This window comes from Astyanax mexicanus, chromosome 11 (genome assembly GCF_023375975.1).
Source record: "Astyanax mexicanus isolate ESR-SI-001 chromosome 11, AstMex3_surface, whole genome shotgun sequence".
In the NCBI taxonomy this organism is placed as follows: Eukaryota; Metazoa; Chordata; class Actinopteri; order Characiformes; family Acestrorhamphidae; genus Astyanax; species Astyanax mexicanus.
In genome coordinates, this window is record NC_064418.1 from 43,280,965 (window position 1) to 43,296,954 (window position 15,990).

At 37.8% G+C, this 15,990-nt stretch overlaps 1 protein-coding gene across 5 annotated transcripts in view; it reads left to right on the top strand.

The window, feature by feature from the left end:
• The window catches only part of glsb (glutaminase b), a 78,007-nt gene that overhangs the window by 13,465 nt on the left and 48,552 nt on the right, over positions 1–15,990 (top strand). The gene's annotated exons all lie outside the window — the stretch shown is intronic.

The following is a 15,990-nucleotide window of genomic DNA, read 5'->3' on the forward strand; positions in this document are numbered from 1 at the left end:
TATAAAATAATTTCTAAGCAAACGAAATATTTAATATTGAGCTTATAGCCCAAGTGCAAAAATACAAAATCAGTAATACGGCTATGCCCTGCACAATCCTTAAACCGAAATAGACCAAGTACAATAACGTCATTAACAATGACTTTCCTCTACTCTAATATAATTTAACATGGTTTAAAAATATAAAATAATTTCTAAACAAACGAAATATTTAATATTGAGCTTATAGCCCAAGTGCAAAAATACAAAATCAGTAATATGCCCTGCACAATCCTTTAACCGAAATAGACCAAGTACAGTTTACAATGACTGTCCTCTAATATAATTAACAATGTTTAAGAATATAAAATACTTCCTGAACAAACGTTTTTTTTTTTTTTTTTTTTTTAAGCAAATAGCGTGAAATAGTGTGAAAACACAAACAGCAATTTACTGGGCTGGCTTGCGCAGCGGAGAAACCGTGCAGCAGCCTCCTAGCCTGCTTACGCAGCGGATAAGCCGCGGTGTGGGGCAGCAGAAATTCCGGGATGAAAACACAAAGAAATCTGGGCTAAAAACACAGAAAAAATATGGGGTGAAAACACAAAAATATGGGGGATAAAAACACCAAAAATCCGGGGTGAATATGTCTCGTAGGTCAGAGCAAATTGAACATTTTTCAGTGGATTAAAGGGGCCGTGATTTGCTTTTTTTAATTATTTTTTTTACCTCTTTTTTTAAAAACGAATATTCGAATAATCGCTTCGAATCAGTGCCGAATATCCGGAGTTCAAAAAACGCTATTCGGGCCAGCCCTAGTCTGTACTGATATGGTGACAGATAGACCTGTATCTGTTGTGGCTGTATCAGTGTTTGAGTGTTTGTCCTCTTCCAGGCGACCTGATAAGAAAAATACATAATATGCTTATCAGGCTCTTCATGTGAAGTATTTGTACACACACACTGTTTCCTTCTAGGAACACATTCTGTAATCGTCACTTACACACACACACACTCTCACATGATGAGTGTGTGTCAGGTTTGGGCAGCTGGTCCATTGACACTGTGGCTTTGTTGTGAATTTGAATGAGTGAATAATTCCGTCTCTGTCGGACATGAGGAAGGAGAAAGAGGAAGAAAAAAGGAGAGAGGGAGAGCTGATGAGTAATGAGTAATACCCAACAGTAGCAACTCATCCTTCAGTTATAAAGGCACCAATGGGCAGGGTGCCTTAAAATTTTTCAAGTGCTTGTAAAAAAAAAAAAAAAAAAAAAAGATGCTATGTAAAGTATATAGTTGGACAGTGATATACAGTCGTCAGATCTTGCCAGTACACAGCACTAGTCTCCTCTTTTATTATGAAACACTGACGGCATGCCCCAAACTCTCTAAAAACTAATTATGAGTAGGTGATGAAGGATAATATGTAATGAATGATGCCCACAGGAGCAGTAATAAAGACTAACCCTGGCAAAAAAAATGCGGATGGGCATTCTTTAACAAGAACAAAACACCTGCAAGAGGCACCTTCAAGCACCTCCTCTTCTACAATCTTCTATTTTCCATGTCTGTGATGGAGTTTTGCCAACGCAACACCACCCTGTCGCATTCCTTTAACAAATCTGTAACCCAGTCTTAGCTCTGCTTATCAGAGGGGTAATTGACTTTTTCCACATTACCATATGCTGATGGCATGGTCTGGCCTCAGATAGTTTAACCTCAAAGCTGACCTCCAGTCTTTAATCTAGGTTGTTCAGTCTTCACTATTGAGGTGTGAGAAATGGCTCTGTGTTCTTTTGTGTATATTGAAGCTCTACAATACTTTTGGAATAAAGGTAGGTGGTTGTTTATCCAACGTTCTGTCTTCACAAATGCTCTTGTTGCAGAGGGCAATCAAATCTTTATATAAAGGCTTTCTCTCTGGACAGTAGAGACAGTTCCTCAAAGTCTTAAAATCATGCAAAACTAATAACGATGTGATGTCCCAATACTTTTGCCCATAAAGTGTACTTTTGACTACAATCCAAAAATGTAATACAAGTGTTCAAAGAATGAAATTGTGATCTCAAGGTCCAGAGCAATTATCTAAGTAAGTAAAAAAAAAAAAAAAAATAGATATGAGACATAATTAACCAGTATGTGAAATAAAAATACAATACAATATAAGATACATATAAATAAGAAAAGTAGGAAAAGTAGCAGCAACATGAATCTCAGGATGAGAGGAGTACTTTTTCCTATAAAAGTGCATTTTTCCTTAAGTTGCATACTAGGGCATCTGAAAAAAATAAAATATCATTAAAAAGTTACTTTATTTCAGTAATTCAGTTCAAAATGTGAAACTCATATATTATATAGATGTATTACACATAGAGCGATCTATCTTAAGCATTTTTTGAGATGCACTAGTAGATGAGTATGAATTAATAATTGTTTCTCTCTTACGATTCAAGCAGCAACTGTCCAGCTGTCAGTATGGAGGATAAAATGCACCTTAATGTTTTTGTGTGTGTGTGTGTGTGTGTGTGTGTGTGTGGTGGTGGTGGTGTTGAGCTCATTAGTCTGGTGGAAATCCTGCCGCGCTCGTGTCGACCTCCGTGCTGGATGACCCGTGTAGCAGCTGCCCTCAGTTCTAACTAGACGAATGATCTCAGCCCGCTAACAGACCTGCTAATTGTGTGGAGTCGTCGGAGTGTGAAGAATGGACTGCGCTGTGATCCGGTGCGCTGTGGTCAGGGCCTTTGTTTTCCGTTAATTAACAAAGCTCTGGTATTGCAGGCTAATGTGAGTTCCTTTAGTTCATTCCCGTTTCCTCTGTGAACGCCAACACTCTGATAAGTAGCTGGAATTGAAACGGAACTAGTAAACACATTGGGGCTGGAACTGAGGTTGTTGAACCGATTAATACAATAAAAAAATTACAAAGTTCATGCATAACTTGACATTGAAATCGAGAATACATTTTAAAAAATAAGTCTATAAAAACTAAATTTGTGACAGCAGTTGCTTGTTAATGAGGTCACATTCTGAATGATAATAATGGATCGTTGGTTATGTGTCTATGGGTTTGGAATTCCTTTGTGTAAAAACAAACCCCTTCCTCCAAACAAGCCCAGAACCGGTCCTGGGTGCAGGCTTGTGTATTAAGGACTAGTGTGAAAACGCCCCAAATTGTCTAAAGTTTAAATAAGACAGACTCCTCCAGCATTCTCTCTTACTTCATTGTAATTTTACACATTTTAAATGGTAGTATATGTTGGAACGTCTTTTTAATCAAAATATATTATATTATAAATATGCAATATGAGAGAGAGTGCTATAACTTGCGCCAATATTACACTTTATAGCATGAACCTCGAGTGTATTATTGCGATTATACCACAGTTCTATTATCACTGTTTATTTAAAGAGGACGAGAAAATATGATCTGTTTGGTTATAAACACTCTCCGAGTTAAAATTGATCCATTGCTGCTCTGTTTTTAGCTGCGCTGTTTGGCTTGTAAGCGCTGCATCATTGCTAGGTTACCTGTATGTTGCAGAGCAATACATGGAGAGCTTTGGTTACAGTGCATTACCTGATAATGTCACTCGTAAAACACCTCTCAGCCAATCATGTTGCATGGTCAGATCGAACTGTGGTATAATTAATATTGAATATACATTTTATCCATCTCCATATATGATCAGATGTTTAAATGTTTAAATATGTTCATAAGTTTTTGATAAAATGGCGGAAAATAAAAAGAATATAGAAAATCAAGGGTTTCTTAAGACATCTTATTTTTTGGTAAAAACACTAAAAACACACAAAAGTACCACTAATTTCGGAACTGGATCCTGTGACTCTTGACCTTTATTGAACCTGACTATGGGAGGAATGTGAGCTCTTCCATGTGTCCGCTCATTCAGTCACCCCTGCTGTGATTTAAGCAGAACTTTATATAGCAGGGATTAGGCTGTGTAGGAAGAGTGATGTATGTCTGTAGTGCGGAAGTTCTTACCGCGCTAAACGTGTTCTGCTAAAGCTCAGAGCTGCTGTGGGTGCTGCTACTGTTTCCTGAAGAGTAGAGTGTAGCACTGAGCTAAGTGCCCTTCTGAGAAAACACGTGTGTGCAGCATACAGTAGGTGAGTGTAGATCAGTCAGATGACATTATAGCAACTGTTATCGATTACCTTAGTAATTTATAGATTATTTTGATGATTAGATATATAAAATTATAATATACTATATAACCTTGCAAATGAATGGATATGTGATTGGGTTGAGCAGGTGACCTTGATATGCTTACTGTAATATTGAAAATTACCAGATAATCACTGCAGACTAATTAAGGTTAAAAAAAAATATATATATATATATATTTTTTTTAGTTTAATTGAATAGAGGAGACGAGGACAATGCTGTGTTTTGTTAGATGACTGGGTCTGTTCATCTTTATAACTTCAGGTAGGTCTTGTGGGGTGTTCTCTATAGACAGTGCACAGTACCAACTAGTACTATTCCAAGGAGGTACATGCTGGTCAATGTGCTCATGGAAAGGCAGTGGGAATCATCAGAGTTGAATTAAATGGGAGCTGGATTGAGGCATGTGGACTGGATTCCAGCTTTATTGTTTCTTGATCCACATGGCTACGTGCACTGGAAATATGTTATAGAAGGCATTACCACCCACAGTGAACAGTGCAGTGGGGGGCATTAATTGTGACTTATGGCTTCTGGATTAGTATTCAATACAGGAGACCCCACAGACATACAGGTGCATTTAAGCCAATTTAGCCAATGAAAACTCAAAAGTCTCTCAGAAAATTAGAATATTATGTAAGGTCATTTGGTACTTTGGGCAGTGTGGGCAGTGTGCCAAGTCCTGCTGGGAAATGAAATTCTTATCTTCATAAAATTTGTCAGCAGAGGGAAGCATGAAGTGCTGTAAGATTTTCCAGGAAAGCTGGAAAAAAACTTTGTACTTGATAATAAAACACAGTGGATCAACACCAGCAGATGACATGTCTCTCCAAACCATCACTGACTGGTGGAAACTTCACACTAGACCTCAAGCATCTTGGACTGTGTGTCTCTCCACTCTTCCTCCAGACTCTGATACCTTGACTTCCAAATGAAATGTAAAATTTACTGATGATCAGTGATGGTTTTCTTGTTCTTGTACCATGACAATTGGCATGTTAGTGTGTGAAGTTTTTCTATGGCATCTTTAGTTTTAAGAGTATAGACATTGCACTATGCTGTGTCTTGCGTTCCCTTGGTTTTGACAGCTGTCAAAGCCTGCAGTTCTGAGGCAGAACTGTTTAGATCTCAGCACTGAAACCTAATCGCTTAATAACGAGCTGCCTCAGGCTGAACAAATTACTGTACACTACACACAGAAATCATCACTGACACGAAGCTGCCCATTACAGCATTAGCTGCTGGGAGGCGGGCTGCCAGAAGCCTGTCAGGAGGGCAAGTGGGGAACAGTTTACTCTCCACCTGAGAAGAATAACACACACGCGCAGGAGGGCCTCCTATACACACACACATACACACACACACACTTATATACACAGACACACACGCGCCAAACAGAGGCTCCCTAGAGAGCTGCACAAAGAACAGAGCCAGCAGGTCCTCAAACACACACAAAGAGCTGTAATCTGAGAGTGGAAGAAGAAGAGGAGGAGGAGGAGGAGGAGGAGCAGGGCTGGAGACTTCTCACCCATCACACTCTTTCACAAATAAATCCGACTGTGTCGTTTCTGACATTCTGACCCTCTAGGAAACTAAATATGAGGGTAAAAAAAATCACAGAAACTGGCTCATTATTATCTAAAGAAAACGTAATTACGGATTATTGATTACTTGATTTTAAAAGTAACAGTTACTTTTAAAAAAGATTACAAGTTACATTATTATTATTTACTGACAACATGAAAGTTGTTTTATCGCCATTACTAGTAATATTATTACTGTTGAGAAATGCACACCTAAATTAATATAGATTCATGTTAATAAAAACAATAATTTAAATATTAGATAAGCCACAATTATATCAGTTGTTTTGATATGATATATATTTTTTATTTTTTTCTGATAAATAATGCACAATGCCTAGTGCTTATATTTACTAGTTACTAAGTAACACGTTACTGACCTGAAATGACCACTTTCTCTAAGTATAGTAAGTAAAATGTACTATTTAATGAACTATGTGTAAATGTTTTATTTTATGTTGCATTATTAATAGTACAAAATGCAATTAATTATAATGTTACAGCAAATGTTATTACATATATTTGTTGTTTTATTTACATATATACAGCTCTGGAAAAAAAAAAGATGAGTTTTGGTGGGACTTTACCAAATTGAAAACCTCTGGAATATAATAAAGAGGAAGATGGATGATCACAATCCATCAAACCACCAAACTGAACTGCTTGAATTTTTGCAGCAGGAGTAAAGGCATAAAGTTATCCAAAAGCAGTGTGTAAGACTGGTGGAGGAGAACATGATGCCAAGATGCATGAAAACTGTGATTAAAAACCAGGGTTATTCCACCAAACATTGATTTCTGAACTCTTAAAACTTTATGATTATGAACTTATTTTTTTTTTTTTTTGTATTATTTAAGGTCTGAAAGCTCTGTATCTTTTTTGTTATTTCAGCCATTTCGCATGTCATTTAGAGCATTTGAAAATAAATGCTCTAAATTACAATATTTTTATTTGGGAGAATTTGGGAGAAATGTTGTCTAGTTTATAGAATAAAACAAGAATGTTCATTTTACTCAAACATAAACCCATACCTTGCAACTGGTTCAGAAACTTAAGTAATAGATACATAAAATGCCCTTAATAGACACCCAAAACCAAATCTCCTAATTTTATAATATTACATTGCATTAATAATTAATGTTGTTTTAGGTTGTGGTTAATCTTGCTGGTTCCATATTTATAATAACCCTCTGGTAAGTTATTAACCCACTATTTAATGGAAAGCTGGTCTTGTTTATAAATAGATGGGCAGCAGATGTGCTCACCTGTTACAGTGTATGCTCTACTGTGCTGTATTTGTGTTCTATTAGCACAGGGTGTTTGAGTAAGACGCAGACTCAGCAGTTCTGCTGCAGAACACGGTGTATTCCATCTCTCACTCCACTCACTGAACAAACACTCAACCCCGAGCGAGATGACCGCGCTTAATGCACTCTATACAGCTCAGCCTCACTGGGGGTGATGGGAGTTTTCAACTGGACATAATCTGGATTGCAGCACCGCCTTCTGCGGCATCTGTCAGAGCAGTGGGTGCTTAGATAAGCACAGAGTCAGCACCTGGTACTAGGTTAAATTATTAAAGTATATTTTTAGATATGTGTGTATATGTGCAGAAAATACTACTGTACTAAAGAACCCAACCCAACTTCCACCTTTCTAATATTGAGTAAATCTAACCATTTGAGGCATGGGCTCCACAAGATTTTTGAAGGTGGTTTGTGGTATCTGGCTTCAAGCTGTAAGAGGCACCTCATTAGGATCATATCTGTGGACTTGTTCACAGATTTACCACTTTTGGGAAGATTACACAATACAGTGCACTTATATTATACACTTAAACATCAAACCCCTTGACTGATTCCCTTTAACGGTCAGTGGCTCTAATGTAATGTGACTTGGGGGGTACAGTATGTTTATTGTATTTCATTTTAATTACTGGATACATTTGCATTTCTTTATTGTTAGTGGAATAGAGTCCCCAATTTTTCCTTCCTTTTATAAATAAATAACTAAAAATAATGGGTGCCACTATTATTGGGATACTACTGTTTAAAATCCCAGTCTTGCAGCTTGCCATCAGCTGCTGGAGCCCTGAGAGACCACAATTGGTCTTGCTCTCTTTGGGTGGGTAGATGGTGCTCTTTCCTCTCATCACTCCTAGGGTGATGTGGATCAGCACAAGGCGTCTGTGAGCTGGTGTATCAGAACCGAGTCGCTGCGTTTTTCTCCGGGCGCGCTGTGATGCTACTAGGCAAGGCTGCATCAGCAGCCGTTGGAAAAGAGTCTGTGGCTGGCTTTACATGTATCAGAGGCATGTGCTAGTCTCCTCCCTTCTTGTGTTGTGGCCTCAGTGATGAAGGATTTACAGTTGAATGGGTGGGACAATTGGCCAAATAAATTGGAATTGAAAAATTAGAAAACAAAATTATGTATTTTTTTATATTATTTGCTCTTATTACATTAGGCTGCTTTGCATTGGTTAGTTATTAATGTTACCTAATGTGGGGAAATGTAATGCCTCACATGTTAAAGCACTAGTTAATGAGCACTAAAATTTGTGGAACACAAGATTAAAGGTTTACTTGTCCTACAAAGTCCTCTACCATTATGTGTATCCCTGAATAAGATTATGTATTATAAATTTATACATTTTTACTTTGCCGTTACTGTGTTTTAGTCTGTGGAATTATAACTTGACTTAAAATCTCACAGCATCTCTCTTACTTAAGTAATATTATTATAGTATAATGTGAACTGTATCAATAGTTAATAGGCTATTGTTTATTAACTTCAACAAGGTGTTAATCATCAGCTGTCAGCTATCCTTGTCCATTTATCTTCAGTGAAGACTCTTCCTCTGAAGCGCTGATGTCTGTAATTGGTTCTCGTCGTGACCTTCAGGGTGTCTGAAGTCGGCTCTACTGTAACCTTTACAGAGCTTTTATTCTGAGAAGTGTCAGCAGGCCGCTGTGATTAGAAATGTGTTGCAGTTGGAGAGCTGGTGTTTGTATTGCAGTTTTTTATAGAAGTAATAAGTAATCCTCACTGTGCCTTGGGATCATTACCTTGAAATCAAGGTCACTCAGAGAGTTTGGTTAAATTATTAAATTTTTTAATGCAATGATTATTAACTGCCCAGTTTCCAGTCAGATGCTCAGCAGCTGCTGTCAGACAGGCTGGTTAAGGTCAGATGATATTAGCATGAGAAGTTGTCATGCTACTATTTTCTGCACAATCCAGACTTTCACATGTTCTTTCACATGTAAATTGTTTGGTTTGGGATTTCTGACTTTTCAGTGTGATCTGAACCAAAATAACAGGTTATAATAACCAAGTGACCAAAATTTGGTCTGAATGAAACAAATGGTCTTAGTCTTGGATCAACTGTACCATGGTCTGGTTCATCTTTTTTTGGAAGGTTCAGATCTTCAGACATTTTATTTACTGAAAGTTGAGGCATACTGTCATCACACATTAAACAATAGAAGATGAAAAAGAACTGGTTTTGTGCTTAAATCTTACCATCCTTCGTGTGTACAAATGTCACATGACAGTATGGGTACCACAGATTATGGTAGTGGTTCCTATATCTACTGTAACTGTAGATTAGTCCTTATTTATAAAGGGAAATAAAACCAACCCAATGGTTATTGGTTGCTCTCATTCTTCTGCATTACACATGTACACTTGAAGGTACAATTAGGCACAATTCCTAGAAAGACAACTCACCAAAACCCTTGGCATTTTACCAACCAATCAGTGTCAAGTATATGCAGACTCTGCGCATGTATGGGATGACACAGGACATATCTAAGATCTTTAATGCATTTTGCCACTAAGCTGCAGTGTAAAACCAAATCTAACCAAATTAAATGTACATTATACAATGTAACAAACACCTCAACCTTGGTTCCCACCATCAGGTGTGAAAACACTCTTACAGAGCTGTACTGGAGAGCATCTAACAGCTCATATATGAACAGTAATGGCTCTAAGTGGCACACACCCACTCCGGGAAACGTAGCTGTTTTCTCTGGTTAGCTGGAGCACGCTTGTTTTGACGAAGCCCCGAACGGCTCGGCTTCCTGATGCCAGTTCAAAACACTCACAGTTTCCTGGCAACAACAGCCAGTGACCTTTCACACGTTTCCCAGGGTCTCTCCTGAGAGTGGACTCTCACCTGATGCTCATGCAGGACCAAGGTAGCCCATGCTTTAAAATAATGAGATTCTGTTTTGCTGAGTCTGTTCTGTCCTTTACTACAGACATCAGCTCAGCTCTTGGTCAGCAGACCTGCATTTTGGCATCTTCTCTCTGAGAGCAGCTGCCAGAACGGCTGAGTCACTAAACAAGGCTGTTCTATAAAGAAATTCTGAGATTTCTGAGAGGTTTTATTGTTTTGTTGTTGCAGGACACCTTTTAATTTTAGAAATGAAATATGGTGGAGTTTTTGTCTCACCATGTACATTTGAAGAAGTTAGTGTTCTGGTTGGTTTCATCATGTTAGTGGTGATTATTAGGAAAGACAAGCTTATGCAATAGATTTGCTCTGTTTGTTTATTTAAAGAGCCACTAAACTCTAAACCATATTTTTTTTTTACATTAATAGCTGAAATGTGTTTCTTTAAAGTAATGAAATATACCACTCCTGCTTAAAATATATACAAATATTTCCTAACGTTTAAAAAATGCTTTTATTGTGGTCATTTACGCCTCTCAGGTTCAACTGTGCTATAGACAAGGATGATTTGTTTGTGTACTTTGGTACACAGATACATCACCATATGCATATCAGTCAATCAATAATACCCGCCCGCCTGCTGACGTCCAACCATCTGCTGCTGCAGGACAGACAATCAGATCTCCCTACTCTCCTGCATCTAAACCCATACATCACCCAGTGCCCCTCCCAAACTACTCCTCACATATTTTTTAGCCTTTTGAGCTCAGGGTGGAGTCAGTAAAAATCAGGGGGTTTAGTGCCCATTTAAAGATATCCTTCCGCTAAAATCCACTTTTTTTCTTGTTCTTTGTTGAATACAATATTCTGCAGGTCATCCCTGTTTTTCATACTGATTTATTTAAAAAATAGCCTAATCTAGGGTATTTAAGCAGTGGGATGCTTCATATTCCGAGGTTGCTTCACAGAAATCTAAGATTTTTGTGGCATTTGAGGCATCATGTGATTTCAATAACAGGTTATCACAGCTTGTATTAATCCATAATTTTATAGATTTTTAGTTCTAACTAAATAAAGCTTGGATGTCCCACATGAGGGCAGTTCACCCTAGGTCAGATCAGATCATTTATTCTGTGAGTTTGTGAAGGTAGTTTATCCAGGCTGTAAACACTGTTACTATAGATAGGGAGCAGATCTCTTCTCTCTGGTTATCAGAGCTGTGAGCTGGGTGTGTGAGACTCGGCCTGCTCTGTTTACTCTGCTGTTTCTGCAGGGGGAGGGGCATCAGACACTCCCAGCATTCCTGGTGTCCCTCACACAGATATGACAGAGACACTGAGAGAAATATGGAGGGAAATGGTGAATGGTGTGGATAGGCTTCTGCGTAGGGCTGAGTATTGGCAAGAACATAATACAGTACCCATCACAATACAGAGGATACAATTCATGGAAATATATTGTGATACTGATTGTAAGCAAGGTGATTGAAGTGTGTGAGGCTTGTCACAATGTTTACATTATTGACTTATCATACAATATATACGAGCCCATTAATGTGAATGAGCTGGTATGTCAGTTTGCGGATTAATAAAGTATCTGTCTGTCTGTCTGTCTGTCTGTCTGTCTGTAGAGCTATCTGTATAGCTATCTTTTTAGCTATGTTTCTATCTATCTATCTTATAAAATCTAAGTAAAATAAAGTTTACTTTTCTTGGAAATCAGTACAGTGGGATCTAAACAGCCCTGATATCTAGTGGGCGGGGTTTAAACACAACACTAAAAAAATCACAGTCTGACACCAATCTTTACATTTCAACTAGTAATTGAAAACAATACTGTTTTAATAAAAAACAAAAATATGTATTATGCAAAATATAATATTGCAATACTCCGATCAATATTGTGTTACACCCCTAGAGTTGCATAGGATAAGTGAGAGAAGGGAAGCAAGAGTCACAGACTGCTGTCCTTCAGACAAGGGGTGTGCCATATCATATCGTACGCGATAATATCGCCAACATTTTTGAATATTGTGAACGATATTAAACCCTGAAATATCGTTCCATATCACCCACCCCTAATTATCACGTCAAGGTACTACTTTTATACTGTTTTTAGCAAAAGAAAAATTCACACTATTCTCATTTCCCATTAAATATCTGCTAGAAACAGATTATATCTGTCCAGTATCATTTATTTACTGCAGCACTGGATATATGGAGATATATGGAGTTCATTATTAGTATTGTGCAGTAGTGTGTTCTTGGAAAAAAAATAATTCGGTGTTTTGTCATATCGTCAAGAGTATCGTAATCGCAAAAATACCAGGAAATATCGTGATATTATTTTAGGGCCATATCGCCCACCCCTACTTCAGACGCACTGTCCTGCAGAGAGGCAGCGAGGCCAGCAAATGTATGTGTGTGTGTGTGTGTGTGTGTGTGATATAGAGAATAAGTTGAAAGCTGGAGGTGCTAATTGGAAGATGCAGGTCCAGTCCTGGCTGTGTGTGTGTGTGTGTGTGTGTGTGTGTGTGATATAGAGAATAAGTTGAAAGCTGGAGGTGCTAATTGGAAGATGCAGGTCCAGTCCTGGCTGTTTGTGTGTGTGTGTGTGTGTGTGTGTGTGTGTGTGTGTGTGTGTGTGTGTGTGTGTGTGTGTGTATATATTGTCTTCTGCTGGCTGTGAGCGGAGGTCGTGACCTGCTCTGTCTGCAGCTCTGTCTGCTTCATTACATCCTCTGCTCTCTCTCTCACACTGCAATCAGTCAGAAACAGCTGATACTGGCTTTCTGTAGCTCACTGAGTTTTTCAAATTGTGACGATGAGGCAGGTTCTCCACCCGTACCCTGTCCTCACTTATGTCTTATATTCTCGAAATAACATTTGACTGGTTTATTTGGTTTTACCCATAATGACGTATCATCCATACATCCATCAGTCTTCTTACCTTATCTTTTTTTGGTCATTGTTTGTGGTGGATCTAGAGCAGGGACCTCAAACCCCTTTATCTGGAGAGCTACCTACCAGCAAGCTTTATCTCCAACCACTAATCATTTATTTAAAAGGAAATAAAATCATGCATATGTTACTAAATAATGTACAAACAGTAACATCAAAATTACCCTCAACACTTAAGCATTAACTTTCCTTATACTATCTGTCATTCAGAGAATGTGTCACGCCTGGTGGGACTACGATACCCAGAATGCACCCAACACTGACATCACTCACTTCACTCTACCACCACCAGGAAGTCAATCACCTGAATATTGAGTTTACCTCTTCATATCAGTATATCTATACACCCTCACTCCACACTTACCTCGCAGAGTATTGTCTATATATATATGTATGTGACATTGATTTTGGTGATAAATACTTATTTACCACCCTGTTATTTTGCCTTAAACTGACATATGTATTTCTTTTTTTATTACAAAGCTCTTCTTGTATTCACTGGTTACACCAATGAAAAGGGAGCTCCAAGCCTAACATACGTTTTGCTTTTAAATTGGTCAACCCCTGTTATTAAACTATACCAAGTACAATACAAGTTTATGTTCTATTGCACCTTTAATATGAATAGTATTAAAACACAATACTGGATTTTACTTTGCTGAATATTCTTGTACTTGTTAATATATTTTATGGTTCAGTTTCCCAGACAGGGATGAAGCATAGTCTTTTTAAATGAAGATTTTCCATACTGTAGAACCCAAACCTTGTCTGGGAAACTCACCCTATATAATAGTTATGTTGTGTTGAATTTTTTTCTGCATGTAAAGAACTGTGTGGAGTTTCAGCTTGTGTTTAATGTTTCTCATTCATTCTGCATGTTTTTCTTTTCCTCATCGCACTGTTTGGCTGTGTGTGTTTTGTGTAAGTATCATTTTTATCATCATATTTTATTCTTTCTAGCGTCCTCTGAAATGAACCTCTTCTAAACTTGCTGTTTCTGACCTTCTTTATAAGCTCTTTGCTTCTTTAAAATCTTCACAGTTGTGCAAAAATCTTGTATCTCCATTTTTTTATCTCCAAGTTGTCTGTTGTTTAATGTAATGTAAATCTGGGAATTGTTCTTTACTATGTGTTTGATTTGTATTATGATTCAACCTGTAGAAATGCTTTGAAATTAACTGTAAACTTTGAAGTAATTTTTTTTTTTTACTTATGTCTATCTGAAAGTAAAAATTTGCTGTTTTGGAGATACAATATTTTTGCATGACAATATACAGGACTTTTCAAATGTTTTAGGCACCTGTGACAATTAAAATAGAAAAGCACCTGTTTATTTACTCAGTGAACACTCATTGTAGCATCACTGTGTTCATTAAAGTCTCCTCATGGGAGTCATCAGACTAATCAGACTTAATGATGATGATGATGATGATGATGATGATGATGATGATGATGATGATAATAATAATGTTAAATCAGGTGAGCTGTTGATGAAATTGAACACATCCACTGGGAAGATGCCCTGGGCATCCAGGAGAAATCTAGAACCAAGCTAGTCTTTTGTGCAAGCTAGTCTGTATATATTCTGCAGTAAAAAAAAAAAGCTTCTTATTACTAAAATAAATTAATTTAATTTATGTGCTAAGGTGCCTAAAACCTCTGTACAGTACTGTATAAATCTGAGCCCTTTCAACAGAACACATCAACCATTGCTTCATTTTTTGGATGGGGGAGTCAGTTATTATCTTTACTATGTTACGTCATTAAGTTTTAAGTGCTTTGTGAATGGGAAAAAATCTAAAAGTCTTAGTTTTTGTGTAAAAAAACTTTAAAAAGTAAGTATTTTTCATACTTAAAGCGCATCGGATTATAAGGCACATTATGTGACACTAGTAAGGAACAGAGGTTTTGCTTTGTTTTCCTTCTAATTCAGCAGGTCTAGGTTAACTAAGTTAAGTAGAGGTAAGCTAAGAAAACGAAACTGTAATTCTTAAAAAGGCCAAAAAATTGGCTTGTTAATCTACACAGATTTCTCTCCTGAGAACTGTTTATTTGGGTGAGTAAAGCACTTCCGATTAGATTTCCAGATTTCTACCAAGACTGGGTGCAACAGTATTAGCATTAGCGGCTAAATGCTAGCGCTAGCTACTACAGGCCGATAATTTTCACCTCAGAATGGCGAAAGAGCTAGCACTTACGCACTTACGCAGTTAGCTGGTAATGCTAATGCTGCTCCAGCAGTGCTAGCTGCTAGCCTGGGTTAGCAACAAGCTACAGGAAGATAATATTCACCTCTAAACAGCCTTGGTGCTGGAGAACAAAACTGAAACTTTATAATGCTGTACTTTAGCGGAGTGGCTTTACTGCTGCATAAGGCACACTAATGATTTTAGTGAAAATGTAAGGATTTTAGGTGCGCCTTATAGTGCTGAAAATACAGTAAGTGTAAATAATATATATAGTATAAAAAAGTAAAAAGTGGAGAAATGGTTGATTTGTTGGAGGGGCTCATTTATCACTCACTTATTTTCCTGCAAACTCTTTCCGATCAAGATTGATAACACTATAATCAGTATGAAGTGATGGAGGTGGTAGATGCACTGTGTGTGAGCTCAGTTCAGTGGTGGGAATGCCTCTGATGGAGTGTGTGTATGTGCGTGTTTGAGGTGTGTGTTTGGGCACTGTGTGTTTGGATAGCTGTGTGAGAATGCCGGCCACAGCCAGTCACTCAGTCCCCAGACTGCCGTGTGGGCCCGAGGCCAGAGCAGCTTATCCACGGCTTGGCAAACATCAGAGCCTGAGCTTTCCAAATGTGATAATACACGACTGGGCTCAGTTAGGTAACCGTTACCTTTAAACCCAACAACACAGGGTTTACACACACGCTCACCTACGTCACCCAGGAGATCCAGGAGTAAAAACATCAAACATTTGTGGCAAGACTTGATAATATGATTTTAATATTATACAGCAATTAAAATTTAGTTTCTTTGGTTTTACCAAATTGAAAACCTCTCCAATATAATCAAGAGAAATATGGATTATCACAAGCCAACAAACCAAGCTGAACTGCTTAAAAAGTGTGTAAGACTGGTGGAGGAG